We start from the raw sequence: 18,440 nt of genomic DNA on the forward strand, positions 1-18,440 counted from the left end.
AGCTCCAGGTTCAACATCAGTTAATTAATCATAGTTCATCATAAATGTTAACCTGGCTGGCACACATGTTAATGTTAGCCATTTAAATATTAGCAGTTAGCTGAGGCCACAAGAAGAAGAGGCCCTAGAAGAACAATGGATGATAAGATTAGATTTTCAAGACTAGGCAGAGACGTGTTTTCCTTTACTGTCTCTTACAGAGGAGGGAGCAGATACCAGACGAGGTCACGGAGGTACGGGGAGGACTCGCAGCAGACAGCAAGACTGCCACGTCCATGCGAGAGAGCGATGGCTACGATAATCTCTGTTTTTAAGATAAGATAAGAGATAAGATAAGATAGAACTTTATTAATCCCTCGGGTGGGTTCCTCTGGGAAATTCGACTTCCAAAAAGCACAGCAACGACCGAAGTTACAGTTACAGAATTGTTATATATATATATATATATATATATATATATATATATATATACACACACACACACACACACACACACACACACACACACACACACATATATAAATACAGAGACAAATATAAATAAAATATACAAAGGGGATAAATAGAATAAATAGGAATAAAAAATAAAATAAAAATACAATGTCTCCCTATATAATGTTGTACAGCCCATGTGAGGGTTATCCTCTCTGTGAACCAGATGCTTGATTTCACACAGAGGTCCACCAACTGAATTTGATCAGTTATGGAACGATTTACCTCGACAGGCTCCTTCACTCGCTGCTTTTAAACCTCCTTTAAAACACACTTTTACTCCCTGACCTTTGACCCAGTGTGACATGTTGACTCACTACCTCAGACAGCTTAAAATAGTCTTTTTGTTTTTTGGTGCTGCCTAAAAGAACCGTGAAATATCTGTCCTATATACAGTTATGTTCATATATTTTTGTGCTACATCAGGAAACTCAAAAACATAGTTTTTAATATTTTAATCCTTATTTTTAAAACTTTTTTTGTCATTTTTCTGAATAACACTTTAGGAGGAACGTCTTGATGCATTCTCAATCATCCAGGAAAGTAAATCTCCAAAAGTTGATTCTCTTCATCTGGACGTAGCGTAAATGTGTCCCAGCTGGACTTTTGTCAAAGCTGGAAAGGCTCCTAAAGAAAGTTACAGTCGATCCAGGAGAGAAGGACAACCGCTGCCTAAGAGAAAACCTGTAGCTATCCCATATGTGTCAGGAGTGTCGGAGCAGCTGAGTCGCATTTTTTCTAAACACCGGGTCTCTGTGGCTTTTAAACCCCAAAACACGCTGCGCCAAAAACTGGTCCACCCCAAGGATCGGGTCCCCCGACACAAACAGAGTAACATAGTGTACGCTGTTAAGTGCAGGACGATTGGCAGGATTTATACATCGGGGAAACCAAACAACCTCTGGCTACAACACAGAAGAGCCACCTCGTCAGGCCAGGACTCTGCAGTCTATTTACACCTACAGGCCAGTGGACACTCTTTCAATGATGAGGATGTAACATCCCGGACAGGGAGGAACGCTGATTTGAAGGCGGAGTCAAGGAGGCCATTTACGTGAAAAGGGAAAGACCATCTCTGAATCGAGGAGGGGCCTAAGGGTACATCTGTCACCATCTTACATGCTGTGATTGCAGCCATTCCCCAACTCTCTGTGAATGGGACTCATGACCATTGATCAGTGGTTGTTGATCAATGGTCATGAGAATTGCATAATTAAGATTAAGGAACAGACCTCACAGCCCATTGTTCCTTCAGTGGGCAGGTTTCAGTCATCATGCAAATGTCCTGTTTATAAGATTGAATCCTGCAGTCAGCTGAGACTGAAGGAGTCACCTGGATGAGAGACGAAATGTTTCTCCCACAAAACGCTACGTCCAGATGAACAGAATCAACTTTTGGAGAAAGAAGTTGAATCAGTATTTCAGCTTTAAGAGGGTATTTTAACACAAACATCAGTCCTTCTACTTCAGTATGTTTGACACTTTGTTTACGTCTAAATTAACTTTACTGTTAACCAGTTTTCATGTTTCTGTAATCCACCAGTGTGCTCATGCTTTTTTAAGTGAAAACATATTTTTAATGATCAAATATAATTATGTTTGTTATTTGTGGATTTTAAATGTCCTTGACAGAGACAGATGATGATCATTATCCTGCACTGTGGTCTCAGGTTTGGTCGAGCTAGCACAAAGAATGGCTATGTTGAACTTCCTCCTGGGATCTACACTAAGAAGTGAGTCCAACATTAGCAGGGTCTCTTTCCTTTATCTGGATTCACTTTAGCATTCACAGTCACGTGAAGCTTGTTATTAACTCGATAAGTCAACCCAGGGTTTCAGCTGAGCGCTCACATGAAACACATGGTGTTGGCAGCATCTGATCAATCATATTCATGGAGACGTGTATCAGCAACAGAGCAGCTGAGTTTGCAGAAGGAAGTCAAACTAAACCACAGGAACAATATGAGGAGATTACACACATAATAAAATACTAGCAGTAACACAGCTGCTGCAGACAAATCAGTCGTGTGATCGTGTGTGAGAGGAGAAGGACTGTAAAGGAGTTTGGTGTTAAAAGCTCTGTATGAATGTGGGAGACTTTGAAGGGCTTTAAAAAGGCCAATATAAAATAAAAGGCAGCAAAACTGCTGAGTGTGAAAGTCACCAGACTTATCAGAGCTCTGTGATTAAGACCTGTAAGAACACCTGTTTGTACTTGTTGGCATTATATCAAACACACACGTATATTAAGCCTTTGTTTGAACTCTGGTTGAATTTGTTACTTTCAGACTGTGAAACATCACAGAGGCTGCAGCTGCAGATCTTTTATTCACCTGGAAATTTACTTTAAATGTTAGATGGAAAATGTATTGCTCAGTTTAACCAAAGTAAGAACAAGAATCCATAAACCTTCATAAAGACAAACATCTCCCACAACATTGAGCTGCTGAAGTGTCACTGAAGGGAAAAACTATTTGTCCTCCTCCATCCAGCAACACCTGAAACACCTGAGTGGAAGCTCCTCCCTACACTGTGTTTGAAGCAAAGCACAAAGGAGACACCTGCTGGAGCAGCTGGAGTCCTACAGACACTCAGCCTCTTCACTACACAAACACCTCCTACAACATCCACTCTTTCCACTCTGACTGCTGTGTTTGTGGAAACACTCCAACACACACCGCTTCACATACCAACATAGAAATGTGTGAAAAAGAGCTGAGCTGATATTAAACATGAGGATTTATTCAGAAATACAGAGTCAGGAACAACATCTAGACACACATTACCTCTCAGCAGCAGAAGAACAGCCTTTAAAGTTTATACCAGCACCCATCGACACGTTGCTCTTTAAGGAAACACAGCTGGGTTCAGGTCCAGGAGATTCTGGCCTCTTATTGATCCTAAAAGAAAAACAATAAATGTCACAGCTTCATGAGACAGGAAGGAAAAACTGGAAATATTAAATTAAAGACATGATGAACAATCTCATAAAAATAATGTACTTACTCTTTGTCACATAACAGTCTTTTGTTAAAGTTTACACCAAAACCCTTCGACTCGTTGCTCTTTAAAGAAACACAGCTGGGTTCAGGTCCAGGCTCTGGATTAGTTTCAGGGTTATGTCCAGCTGAGCCTGGTACGCCCCACAGCTCTGGGCTTTAAAACAACACACACAGAGGTATGAGTGTGAATAATGATGGAGCAGTGATGTGAGTGCTGAGCTGTGACATGGAGAAGAGTCATGGACAGTTAGAGATGGTCATCTCACCTCTGAGCTTTGGTCTGGCTCTCATGTTCCCCACACAGAGTGCTTTTAGAGGGAGGGACTCCCTCCTCTCTGTCCTCACACTGATCCATGCTGCTCAGTTCACATCAGCTCACACACACTTTCTACCTTCACCTGCAGAGGAAACACAAATCATTCATGTGCACATCAACTGAGAGCTGCAGAGGTCGTGTCTGATGTGTTGGACTAACGTCCATCTGAGACGCAGCTTTCATCAGTTCACTACAAAAAGTGTCACAGAGCCCAGTTCAGCCTCCAAATCCTCCATTACTGTAGTCCTACAAAGCAGCAGGTCAAACATGGCTGCAGAGAGCAGCTTTATGTCAGTAACCATGTCCAGGACCGAGCTGACTGCTTACAGAGTTCATACTCTAACTGCTAGCTGCTCTGCTAGCTAAGCTAACTCAGTAACAGTGACTCTGACAGCAGTTACTGTGGAACAGCGGCCGAGCTCAGGACACATTCAGTGTGTTTAGTCTGAGTCCTGGACTCTGATTCAATGGATTCAATCCAGCTCAGAGTTTCATGTGTTCATCAGAATAAAATACATGTACTAATATAACAGAAGTAATGCTCTGAATGCAGGACTGTAATGGAGGATAAATAAGGTTTTTACAGCCTGAAAGAAACATTCAGTTCATATATTTGTAGACAGTGAAGCAGTTTTTAATACTGCAGCTGTTTCCTTCACCTGTGTGTGTGTGAGCCACACCTTCATGTGCTGCTTTAGAAATATGTGGTCTGACTGCTCAGACTGAGTCTAGGAGGAAAGTTCACACGCTGGAGAAAGTTTTGTTCCTAACTTTGTCAGAGTTCGGCTCCAAAGACAAAGAAGACGGAGCTCACAGTCTGTAGATGGTCCTCAGTGTGTGTGTGAAGCCAAGAGAGCACACAGGAGTGTGTTTATGTCAGCAAATCAGTGTGTGTGAAGAGTCTGAGGGAGTGTGTGAATGAGACTCAACACTGAAACCAACAGTCCAAGAAAAGCGTCTGGACTTCTTTAAGTTTAACTTAAAGAAGTCCAGACGCTTTTCTTTTTGTCTCCATAATGTCTCCATAATGCTGCAATGTTATCTGCCCCAGAAACACTGTGCAGAAGCTCTGATGGTGACACAGAAAAGTCACAGTGGAGATACTTCTGTCCACCTTTGATTAGACTCATTATAAAAAGGAAACAAAGTTTGAACACAGTCATGTTTCCAGTTCACTGACTTACATTTATTCCATGGACACTCACTCTAACCTGAAGCACAGCTACAACCCAACATTGTTGAGGCCTCATCTCCTCCTTTCCTCACTGTAGAGGTTAAATATGCAACAACCAACAAATAAAAGAATTTGGTTCATTTCAAAGAAATTCACACGGTGACCAAGTAAAGTAACCGTAGTAAAGGAGACAACATCCCGTTGATGGTGGGATTATTTGAAAGATTTGCTTTGGTCACGTCACCAAATGCAGTTGAACCACCCGTGGATCCATGTTTGACCATTCTACCACTCTGAACTCTGCTTTTTAATCATTTTATTATTATCATCATTCATTTATTCATTCTTTGGAGGGGGGCTATTTCCTAATGCCACCCTAATAAGCTGATGTTCAAGGGGAAATATAACAGAAACTCTTTCAGTGTTATTCATTAATAAATGAACAGATAAACTGTGAAGAAGAAAAAACTGAGATTTAAAGGAGAGAGTGAGAAACTTGATCATCCATCCTCATAATACATGTTTATCAGTATCTGCTGTGACCATACTGCAGTAATAACTACAAGTCTACATTTCTGTGACTGTTGATCAATCACAGCAGGAATCTGAGCTCATCTCTGCACACAGAGCAGCTTCAGCTCTGGGATAAACTGCTCGCTTCACGTCCTTCTCAGCTCACAGACACTCATCCTGATATTTTCCTTTAACATTTGATGGTATAATTCATCTGAGTTTACACTTTATCTGCATAAATACAGAAAAACAGACCCAAACACCAGAAACCATCAGTTTCACGATCAACGGGAAGTGGCTCAAACCTCACAGTTTCATAACGTCACCCTGAACTCCACTCACGGAGTTTCTGTCGCCATTGTAGTTTTTAAAGTCCCGTGATAAAGGCGGGTCTTTCTGTGAATCCGCACGCTCATTGGCTAATAGCTCGAGATTGACACATCGTTATCCAATGAGCGTGCGGGAACTTCCGACATAAAGTTGTTTCCTTTGAAAAACCAAAGTCTGATTATTTTTGCCTCCACTGACGGAGCCTGTTGTTCCCGCCACAGAGACACAGTAATGTCAGAGCGGTGTTAACACTCACCCTGCCTCAGCACAGCTCTCACTCTCCTCCTGCTCTCTCACACTAAACGGAGGCTCAGCTAAACTCACTTCCTCTCTACTTACAGGAAACCAGCGCTCAGAGGAGCCGACCGGCCTCACATTTCACCCACAGACACGAACAGCGTGGAATTATTTTATGTCATAAGAAGAAACATATTCATGTTAACACTCACCTGCCTCAGCTCCACCTTCCTCCTCCTGCTTTCACTTTCACTGCTGCTCCCTAAACACAGAGGATGCTGGGACTTGTAGTTGTTTCCTTCCGGTGCGGTCTTCCTCTTTGTTTGTTTGTGTTTGTGTTCAAGTTATTTCGATCATGTAAACATCAACAGAACACGTGAAGCCACACAGAGTTTGTATGTCGAGGTGGGTAGGAGGGTTTGAGGGTTTGGGGAGGGGTCAGAGGGAAGAGGTCTCTCAGTCTTGACAATCCACATTGATGGCATTGCATCTTTCAACGTGTTTGTGGGTCGATTTGGATGCTCCAGGTGTGAGAGCAGCCACTCAGCCTCTGCTGCAGATGTGTGTCACAAGTTCATCTAGTAGTGAGACGGTGGCGCAAGATGGCGAGATGAGCAGTCGCACGAATTAGGAGCTCGTTGAACTTGTCCCAGAATTTACTTTGTGTTCGTTATTGTTTCCACTCGAAAGTAGTAAAATGACTGCCCCAAGTATAGTTAAACCTGCTAAATTCAAACTCGACCTCAAAAAACAAGAAACAACATCGCCATGTGATGGAAAGGAAGACAGCAGAGAAGGAACGGATCATGACTACGTAGAAAAAACCTTGAAAAAAGAGTGGACGAGCAGCTAGCTGACCTGAGTGTGCAATGCAAGCAAGCTAGTACGATGCTAGCCAGCCTAGCCAAAGCGGTTCAGTTCAACTCGGAGGAGGTGAAAGAATGTAAACAAAAGGTTAAAGAGTTGGAGAGACGAAACGAGCAGTTGACCAAAGATAACTACGATCTCAAGGAGAGAGTGTGAGAGCAAGAAAGGTACAAAATGAGGTGGTGCCTCCGGATTAAAGGATTAGAAGAGAAAAGAGATGAAGGTGTCAGATCGCTGGTTATTGGAATTCTTGGCAAGATCGCACCTGATATGATATCAAAGCTTGAAGAATCTGTGGATGTGGTGCATAGAGTTGGGAAGAAGATTGAGAACAAGGTCCGACATATCATCATTCTGTTTGCTCTGAGACACGTGAAAGAGGAGATTTGGCGTCGCACCAAAGATTCGGCTGTCTGTAAGAACGGCGGTTTCCACTTCGCTGAGGTACTGCCGCGGGAGGACTGGGAAGAGAGGAGGCGGCTGTGGCCGCAAATTGAACAAGCCAGACGGGCTGGGAAACGGGCCTTTTTCCGGGGTCCTCATGGATACATCGAAGGACGGAGGATCATCGACGTTGAATGAAAGACTTGATGTAAGACTGTATACAGTGGAATATTATTAATGGGACAAAAGAGTTCTACTTAAAGTTAAAGGTTATTAGTCACTGAGTTGGTGACAAGTGTTACAATTTAAACTCATGTTTATATATTTTTCTTTTCTTTTTTTAAAAAAAAGTTATTTTCTTAGCATACTCTTATTATGGTTCACTCAAAAATTTCTTTTGGTTCATTAAACGTTCGGGGTTTGAAGGAAATTGTTAAGAGAAAGGCACTTTTTTTATTTTGCAAGGGGCAAAAATGTCACTGTCTGTTTTTACAAGAGACTCACTCTGTGGATGCCGATGTTACCTTTTGGGCTAATCAGTGGGGAGACAAGATTCTTTTCAGTCGTGGATCTAACAGATCTGGAGGTGTGGCGATTTGTTTTAATAAGTTCCCAGGGGAGATTATAACATATAAAGCTGATAGTGAGGGTCATTGGTCAACTGCAGCTTGAAGAGCGAAGGTATATTTCTAATTGTTACAAATCTTTATGGACATAATAACGAAGGTCAAAATAAACGTCTATTGGAAAATCTAACAAATGTTATTTCAGAGTTTAAAGTTATGTACCCCACAGATTACATCCTAATATGAGGAGACTGGAACATGACCTCAGATGAATGGATGGACAGATGGCCTCCTCGCTTAGGAAGGAGGCAACAGAATAACATTATTGAGAACTTTTCTAGTGATAATAATTTTACAGACATTTGGAGAAGTTTGAATTCTGGAGTTAAGAATTATTCATGGTTTAAACCTAATGGAGAAAGCAGGTCAAGAATTGATTATTGGTTAGTGAGCGATGACATTTTGAGGTGTACTTCACCATCTAAAATCTCCAAAGCACCCCTATCTGATCACTGTTTCATTGATCTTGTCTTAGAACCAACAAGGATGAAACGTAGTAGCAGGGGATATTGGAAATTTAATGCCAGCCTTTTAAATAAGGACAAGTATTGTGATAAAATTAGACATAAAATTACAGATATAAAAAATGATGACTCAGTAGTGGGTAATATACAGAAATGGGAACTTATTAAATTCAAAATCAGAGAATTCACTATAAAATTCTGCAAAGAACTGAACAGGGAAAAACGGGAATATGAAAGTAATTTACTTCGTGAAATAACTCAGTGCTGTAGTAAAGAAAAACTAAACGTGCAAGAAAAGAATAAATTGATGGAGTTACAAACTAAATTAGACGATCTTTACCTAGAGAAAGCCCAGGGTGCCTTTATAAGATCGAGAGCCAAGTGGATTGAGGCAGGTGAAAAGAACTCATCATATTTTAGTAAGCTGGAAAAGTGCAGACAGCAGAGAAATCTAATCTCAAGCTTGTTGATAAATGGGACTGAATGTAAAGATTTCAGAAAGATTGAAAAGGAAGTCTTCACTTTTTATTCCAAATTGTACTCCTCAGAATATTCAGCAGCTGATTCTGATAGTTTCTTTGATAAGATTCATAATCTCATCCCATGTATTGACAAGCCGTTCAAAGATCTGTGTGATTCAGAGCTTAAAATTGAGGAACTGGATTTGGTGGTCATGAAAATGGCATTAAACAAGTCCCCAGGGACAGATGGACTCACTACTAATTTTTATCAATTCTTCTGGAAGGACCTAAGAACTTTATTGTTTGATGCATTAAAGGAATCGATAGAGAAAAAAGAAGTGATGCCGAGCACGAAACAAGGGCTGATAACCCTGATCCCTAAATCGGGTAAGGATAAAAGAATTTTAGACAATTTAAGACCCATCACCTTACTAAACACTGACTATAAGATCCTGTCTGGAGCTGTAGCTGAGAGGCTAAAGAAAGGCATCTCAAACATTATCAGTGAAACACAATCAGGTTTTTTGAAAGGAAGACTAATTCATAACAATATTAGGCTGGTTTTGGATCTCCTTGAATACAGTGAATTAATCCAAGAGAGAGGGTACATCCTGTTCTTGGATTTTTACAAAGCATTTGACTCAGTTGAACATACGTTCATATTAAAAACTCTGCAGTCTTTTGGTTTTGGAGAGGAATTTATCAATGTTATAGAGATGCTATATAATGACATTAACAGCTCTGTTTTGCTAGAACATGGTACATGTTCAAGGTTTGAGGTTAATAGAGGGATAAGGCAGGGATGTAGCAGCTCACCACTTCTGTTCATCATGGTTGCTGAGCTGTTGTCTATTTTCATCATCATCATCATCAACTTTATTTATAAAGCACTTTAAAACAACCACAGCTGACACAAAGTGCTGTACATTGGAACTGTAAAATAAAATTACATGAGATATAAATAAAAAACAAATAAAAGAAGAGTGAAATCATTAATTAAATAACTACTGCATTAAAAAAGAAACTAAGTCTCACTGAGGTTAAAAGCCAAGGAATAAAAGTGGGTTTTAAGACGTGATTTAAAAGTGGACAGTGAAGGGGCCTCTCTAACATGCATGGGCAAATTATTCCATAATTTTGGAGCCACAATAGAGAAGGCCCTGTCCCCTCTGAGCTTCCTCCTGGATCTCGGTACCTCCAGGAGCAGCTGGTCAGCTGACCTGAGAGACCGACAGGGTATGTGGGGATGAAGAAGCTCAGAGAGGTAAGGCGGGGCAAGACTGTGTAGACATTTAAAAACAAACATAAGAATTTTAAAATTAACTCTAAAAGACACAGGCAGCCAGTGCAGAGAGGCCAGCACGGGGGTTATATGCTCTCTTTTTCGAGTTCCTGTTAGGAGTCGTGCAGCCGCATTTTGAACCAGCTGCAGACGTGAGAGCAATGACTGACTGACCCCCACATAAAGTGAGTTACAGTAGTCCAGGCGGGAAGAAATAAAAGCATGGATCACTGTTTCAAGGTGCTGCCTCGAAAGAAAAGATTTTAGTCTTGCCAGTCGCCTTAAATGATAAAAACTGGACTTCACCACTGCTCTGATTTGGTTGTCCAATTTAAAATCACTGTCCAACTTAAAACCAAGGTCAGTAACAACAGATTTAAAATAGACTTCCAGGGATCCTAAAACAACAGAGGAGGACTCACAGGGACCACTGGGTCCAAACACCAACACTTCTGTTTTCTTTTTATTAAAATTTAAAAAGTTTCGAGCCAACCAAGCTTTAATGTCATCTAGACATGTCAAGAGAGGTTTTATGGAGATGGCATCCTTGCGTTTTAGTGTCAAATAAATTTGGCAGTCATCGGCATAACAGTGAAATGAGATCCCATGCCTTCTAAGGATAGAACCCAGAGGCAGTAGATACAGAGAAAAGAGCAGTGGCCCTAAAATTGAGCCCTGTGGGACACCACATGACAGAGGAGCAGAAGACGATTCGTAACCGAGAAGGCTGACAGAGAAAGTTCTATCTGACAAATAAGACCTAAACCAATTGAGTGCAGTGCCACCAATACCCACTACATCATGTAATCGAGAAATTAAAATATTGTGGTCTACTGTGTCAAAGGCAGCAGTTAGGTCAAGCAAGACAAGAACAACATGGTTACCAGAATCACATGCCAGAAGGATGTCATTAAAAACCCTTAGTAATGCAGATTCTGTGCTGTGAAGGGTTTTAAAACCTGACTGAAAAACCTCAAAGATTCCATTTTCATCTAGAAAATCTTTCAGTTGACTAAAAACAATTTTCTCTAAAACCTTGGAGACTAAAGGCAGCTTGGAAATAGGCCTATAGTTCGCTAAAACTGTGTGATCAAGGCCAGGTTTCTTAAGCAGTGGCTGTACTACTGCATGTTTGAAATTTGCAGGAACCACACCAGAAGACAGACTGCTGTTAATAATGTCAAGGACATACTGTTGTATACTAGGAAAAATTTCTTTAAAGAATTGTGGAGGGACAGGATCCCGTGGGGAACCTGTGGGCTTAATATGGCGAACCACATCCTCTAAAGAGGAGAGCGTCACAAGCTTAAACTGAGTGAAAACAGCAGCGCAAGGGACAGAGACAGAGGGGTCAGAGTCAGGAGCTGTGATAAGAGCCCTGATGGTGACAACCTTTTCAATAAAAAAGTTCAGAAAATCATTGCAAATCTCAGGAGAAACTTCCAAACAGACATTCAAAGGAGTATTAAGAACAGTGTCAATGGTCCTAAATAACACACGTGGGTTATGACAGTTGGAAGAAATAATATTTGCAAAATATTCCCTTTTTGCCTCTTTAACAGTGTTCTGGTAGCGATGCCAGCAGTCTTTGAGAATTTGAAATGATACATGCAGTTTATCCTTTTTCCACCTCCGTTCTGCTCGACGACATTCCCTCTTAACAGCACGACTGCTCTCATTAAACCAAGGCTCAGGTTTAGCCTTAAGCTGCCTGGTTTTTAAAGGAGCCACAGAGTCCATGATTTTTTGACAGCAAGAATTAAACCAGGAATGTAGGTCTTCTGTGTCAGAGGAATTATTTTGATTAAAAACAGTCACATTAAGGGGTTAACTGTGATGGGTGAACAGATAATAATCAGTCAGCTGGCAGATGATACCACCCTGTTTCTAAAAAATGAGGACCAGATTCCTTTAGCCTTGCAGGCGATCAACCATTTCTCCAAAGCTTCTGGCCTACAGCTGAATATTAATAAATGCAAAATTCTAGCTCTGCATGAGTGTCCCCTGCAAGCAATAAATAATATGCAGATCAAAAAAGAGGTGAAGTATCTGGGCATTGTAATTTGCAAGGATAAGACATCAACAGAAAATAAGAATATCTGTACCAATATAGAAAAGTGTAAGTCAATTTTAAACATGTGGCTGCAAAGGGACATAACTCTGTTTGGGAGAATCTTGCTAACCAACATGGACAGTCTGTCCAGACTCATCTATCCAGCCTTTTCTCTGCCCATACCTCCAAAACTAATTAAATCTATAAATACTCTTAATTTTAGGTTCATATGGAGGAACAAATGTCATTATATAAAGAAAAATGATGTGATTAAGAATTATGAAGAGGGTGGGGCTAATGCCACTGACTTTGATGTTATGAATGGTGTACTAAAATTGAAATGGTTAAGATCTTTCATTAGGAACAAAAATTCCTTTTGGAACATTATTCCCAATGTGATTTTTGGCAAAATGGGTGGAATAGACTTTTTGTTACGTTGTGACTTTGATTGCAGTTCGTTACCTGTTAAACTCTCAGCTTTCCATCAGCAGGTCCGTCTCTACTGGAAATTAATCTATAAACATAGCTTTACTCCTCACAACACCCCTATATGGAACAACAGGTATATCCGTTTGTGTAGGAAATCTGTGTACGTGGATGAATGGAGATCTAAAGGGATTTGGGCTGTAGCTCATTTTATGGATGATAATGGGGTCTTACTAAAACATGAGACGTTTTGTGAGAAATTTGATGTAAGATGTACTGCTAAGAGATATAAATCCCCAGTGAAAGCCATCCCAGTCCCTTTGAGATCAATGATAAAAGAAGATATTGTGCACTCTAAAATTTCTCCTGGACTGAGGCAGCTCTGCATAGCTGGAGTTGAATTTGGTGACAGCAGGTTTACAAACAAAGTGATCAGGAATATTTTGATAAATGAAATTTGCCCAAATCCGGTTAAAAGAAATTATATCCTGAAAGAATTTGAGAGGTTAAGGCGATAAGACAAAAGTATATTTCACTTCCTCTTTCCCCTAAAGTAAAAGAGGTTCACTTTAAAATCATTAATGAGGTTTATCCAACCAATGAATTCTTAAGACGGAAATTTAACTTAGATGTGAACGCCTGCACATTTTGTGAAAATGATATTGAAAGTCTGGATCACTTGTTTTTCTACTGTGAATCAGTGCACTCCTTCTGGACTGACATGTGGAGCTGGCCATTTACCATTTACCATTTAAAGAGTTTAATCTATGTTAAATAAAAAAATAAAAACCTCCCTATTTTATAAGCATGACTGCCCTTTTTTGCTCATGTTATTTTTTGCCTTTGGTTCAAATCCTTCAATGACTGTTCTTTCTTTTTGTGCTAACTCTTTTAGCTTTGTGCTTATTGTTTTTTTTGTTTTTGTTTTTTGTTTGTTTGTTTGTTTGTTTTTTTCTTGCTATAATGCTCAACCGAGGATGTAACATAATCGGTTTAATGACGGTGCTGTGTATGTTATACTGTTGTTTGTAAATAAAGTTAAAATTTAAAAAAAAAAAAAAAAGTTCATCTAGTAGTAGGCTATGGCACTTGGCCACAGGTGGCAGCAGTGGACTGGCCTCCATGTGAGACTGCTCCAGCTGCTATGTGATAGTCCAGCTGCAAACTGAAGATCATATGCAAGTTTTGGAAATTAAACTGTACAATATAAAGCGCCTTGAGGCGACTGTTGTTGTGATTTGGTGCTATATAAATAAAATTGAATTGAAATTCAGAATATTCTTAACTTAGCTTTAAAACCAACCCAATCTAACTCTCCTCCACACTCAAAAACAAAGACAAACCAACTGACACATCTGAGTCCACACAAAGTAAACTGCACACTTTAGTTGTGAAGCGAAAACGCTGAAATCGCAGTAATAACACGCACGAGGGGAACGATAACGAAGACCAGATGCTCCTGATCGTTACTCTTGGTGTCCTGTGAACAGCATCGGCGTGGTGTTAATGGTTTGCTTTTGTTTTGGCGAGCGCCCCGTGAATGAGAATATGACCAGGTAAACCCGCGACATTTTTAAATAGTTTGTCGTTCAACAGCAACAAGACTGACGGAGTGTGTTTGAGGAAACCTCACAAATGTCACAGATGAAATATTTGGTGTTTATTTGCTGGTTTGTCGGTAGCAGCTCCTTCAAAGTAAGTCTACCACACATCTGTTTGACCAACGCCAGTTGATTTGGATCACCGGTCCAAACAATTTGAACGATTGTTGTGTTACCTTTTGTGTTGAGTTTGACTGATATTTGCTGGATAGCAAATGTTTTAAAGCTATGCAACCTTTATCTGCACATAGCAGTTAAACTGTTTAGATCAATCTTTATTGATAATATACATTATTTATTTATGAATTACTGTGTACACAAGAATAAGTTAATGTATTAAGTTAAACTGGCTGAAAGTTTTGTATTATTCTTGAGATTTTTTTTTTTATTGGCCCTGTTTAGTTACAGGCCAGGTGACCCTTTAGGGGTTTAAAATGCCGAGCCAATGAACGGCTGGGAGCAGGAATCTTTCTTCACTGAAGCTTCCACTTCCACGGGTCTGGTAGGAAGTTGTCCAAGCCAACAAAACAAACAGACAAAAAATCCATCTATCAATCACCTGGATCACCTGTTGAGAAAGAAAAAAGAGAAAACAAGCAAACAAAAGAGAGCAATATAATAAACAACATCACCGCGATGATCTATGTGAATATAACTGTAAATATTGAATATTATTGTGCAGCACGTAAGATCGACAGAGTGACCGAGCCCCAGGCTGAGAGGCCAAAGGCACCCCACCCCCGAAGGAGCCCGAGCGAGCCCCAGGCTCCAGGCCCCGACAAGCAGTACCTGGACGCCCATCCCCGGACACAAAGAACCACCAACGCACCGATGTCTGAGGGCGTCTGCCACTGGCAGGGGGAGTGGTGGGGGGAGATAGGCCTCCATACCTTGGAGGGCCTGAGGTGTCCCCAGAGAGGTGGCGTCTGATACCCGACCTGACATATGGACACAGACAAACAGGCACACACAGATACAAACATCCATTCCCACCCTCGTGCTCTCATATGCACTTACTCAGCAGCAGGTAAGCGCATAGCCCCTCCTGGTAGCCCTCAATGTCTACGTGGATTTAAAATTGAGAGGTGGGCAACGGCGCCAGGGGTGAGGTCGTACACCCTGATGGTCTTCTGGATGCCGTGTAGCGTGCCCACCCCCAAGGTCCTATATGTATGTGTTATGAGAGTGTGAGTAATGTGAATGTCTAAGTTGTGGGATAAAATTGAGGCACAGGCAGCCAAAAGGGGACAGAGGGGGGATGCCTCCCCTGCACCCTGGTGACACACCTTTACCCCAAGGCCCTGCATGTGTGGGTGATTGTGGTGGAGCGGGAAGAGGGAGGCAGCTGGAGATGGGGAGGGAAGGAAAGGAGGGGCAAGCAGCATCGCCCGGCCCCACAGAGCCCAGGACGGCCCACCCGATCCCACCACAGAGAAAACTTCACGCACCCTGTCATCCACTCATCCTCCAGACTACACAAGACATAGACACCCAGGCTGAGTTCTTCCTCCACCTCTCCTGTATCTCCCCCACCTGCAGAGTGAGTTCCTGGAGAGAGGAGACCTCCTGCAAGATGTAACAGCCTCCCCCACCAGTCTTCCATACAAACGTTAGACATGCAAACACTTAACACAGCAACACTGAAAGCATTTGAGTGTAAATTTCATTCAAATCAAACTTTATACACAATTACAATAATGGAAAAAAGACTAAATATTAAAACACTACAACCTCCGAAGAAACAAATAAAACCAATCACAATCAACATCAAAATATGATCATAGAAAAATAGAAGAAGAAGAAGAAGACAGCTCCAGCACCGCCCACGACCCTGAAAAGGAGATGTGGAAGCGAACGGATGGATGGAAAAATAGAAGAGACATATCATACAATTCATACACGTTCATGTGATATCTTTGGGTTCAAAAACACAATAACCTTGAATCCTTCTTTTAAATTACATTTAAATTTCAGCTGGCAGCAAAGAAATTAATCAGAAATGAACCACAATTAATCTGCAGCTTCATCAATGTGATGCTGAGTTTCTGACTGAGATTGAGTCTGAACATGTCTGACTCTGTGAAACAGTCAGAGTGTTTCTCTGACAGCAGGAGCCTCTTTACACTCAGCTTCACACAGACGAGCTGAGGAACGATCAAGCAAACTTCTTCTTCTGTCATTTTTAACAGCAGCTTGCATCCAAAGATGTTGCACTACTGCCATCTCCTGGCTTTTACTCTTACTTCTCCTCCAGATCCTCAGATCCTCTTGATGACATCAGTATTTCTCAAAAATGAAAAACCACTCCTTTCACCTCATCAGGACTTAACTGATTAACCACTTTTTCAAACGTAAGTTTCATTTCACCACCAGTTCCCACCCTCAACACTCTCCTTTGACTTCTATACTTCCTGCAACTAACAACCACATGTTCAACCGTCTCCATAGCATTACACCATCACATAACCCAGTCGGATGTTTCCCCATCATAAAAAGAGAACCATTCAGAAAGCAGTGACCTGTTTGTATTCTCCTGCTGCCTATTTAACCCACTACTCCTCTTAACTTCTATTGTGTTTTGTACCCCATGTCTCCCTTTTGTTCCATTATCCCATGCCATTCTCCAGAAGTTCTTACTTTGTGTCCAAACTATTCTTTTCCCTCAGATTTCAACAATGGTATCTGCACATCTATGTCTACTTTTTTAACAGCTGCTTTAGCCAACCTATCTGCTCTTTCATTACCCACAATACCTCGGTTGAGGGCGTCAGACCAGCACAGTCTCTTTCAGCACACATGGATATTTCATCAGTCTCATAGACGCTGAGAACAATTTGTGTATGAGACTAAAGAAACAGTCCACACATAATTGAACAAAAGGCCTCTAAAGTTCTGTGGTTGCCACATTTCCACATGACTGTTTAATTACAGCAAAAACCATCATTATAATTATCTTGATTGATATTGTAATCTCAGTTTTCAACACAACTGTTCATTAACTTAAACAATGTTACAAGATAAATATATATTCTTAGTGCTTATTTTCTGATTAGATTGTTTTATGTATTTTAATAAGAGAGGCCTTTATAAACCAATCGCAGTGTGTGTCTGGCAGGAAGTGAAGCAGGAAGTCTGAATATAGCTTGTGAGCTTGTGAGAGACGTTTCAAAATGAAAACAGAGGAATTAGAGAATGAAAGTGCAAAGTAATAGTAATGAAAATGATATTAAATAAATGTCTTAGTGTGTTAATACAGGTGCCATGGACTTGCTCAACCTCCTGGAAGAATACAGCAGAAAAATGATAGATTAACAGAATTGGGACGAAAACAGGCTTTGGTTTAAAATGTCACAGCTTCACCTCTCATCCTGTCCTTATCCTGAGAAGAAGCTTAAAGGACAGTTAATCTCCTGATGAAGAGAGAAGACAGACAGAACAACACCGTGGACTTGAAGAATTAACAGCAGGCAAAAAGACAGTGCACCTGACCTAAAACACTGAAGGGTCCAGCAGCATGTATGTTGATGGAAACATGCGCTCTGAATTACAAGCTGGAAAGTGTACCAGTGACATGACTGTGTGAAACCACTGGATGGGACAGTCTGAGTCTCATATTTGCCATGCTGGGAGTTAAGCGCCAAGAAAAGACTGAAAAGAGGAAGAGAGAATGAAGAGAGAAGAAGAAACAGCTGATTTGGGCCTGTGTTTGATTTGGGAGGCCACACAGGAAGTTGAGAGAAGAGGGGACGAGGACCGGTGAGAGGTGAAGGTTGGACGTGTTAAAGTGACAGCATAGGAAAGTTGGGTTGAACATTGAGGCTGAATTTGTGGGTTTAGAAACATCCAGAGCATCACAACAGAAAGGTAAAGAAAAAAAGAAAAGAGAGATAAAGAAATAAATAAACTAATAATACATAAATGAATAGAAAAATATAAAACACACATGTAGAAATTGTCACATGTGAAATTGTTTTTGGAGAGAATCAGAAGTGAGACAGTTTGAATCCACAGTTCAGCGCAAAGATGCAGGAATTAAATCTGATTATAAAAACACATCGAGGCAACGAAGACCAGCTTACACTCAATATTAATATGAACACACAACATACACGCAATGAAGACATGCTTACACTCATGAATGTGAATACATGACATAAATGCTGAATGGTGTAGATTTAACACACTTAAAGGCTGAAGCTGAGGAATAACTCA

At 40.8% G+C, this 18,440-nt stretch overlaps 1 protein-coding gene and 1 long non-coding RNA gene across 2 annotated transcripts in view; both read right to left on the reverse strand.

Annotated features, from left to right (window-relative positions):
• Positions 1–18,440, reverse strand: part of LOC145425230 (protein NLRC3-like) — a 611,895-nt gene that overhangs the window by 561,840 nt on the left and 31,615 nt on the right. The gene's annotated exons all lie outside the window — the stretch shown is intronic.
• LOC145425285 (uncharacterized) overlaps positions 1–18,440 on the reverse strand; it is a 59,111-nt gene that overhangs the window by 16,355 nt on the left and 24,316 nt on the right. The gene's annotated exons all lie outside the window — the stretch shown is intronic.

The sequence above is a fragment of the Astatotilapia calliptera genome, chromosome 3 (assembly GCF_964374335.1).
Source record: "Astatotilapia calliptera chromosome 3, fAstCal68.1, whole genome shotgun sequence".
In the NCBI taxonomy this organism is placed as follows: Eukaryota; Metazoa; Chordata; class Actinopteri; order Cichliformes; family Cichlidae; genus Astatotilapia; species Astatotilapia calliptera.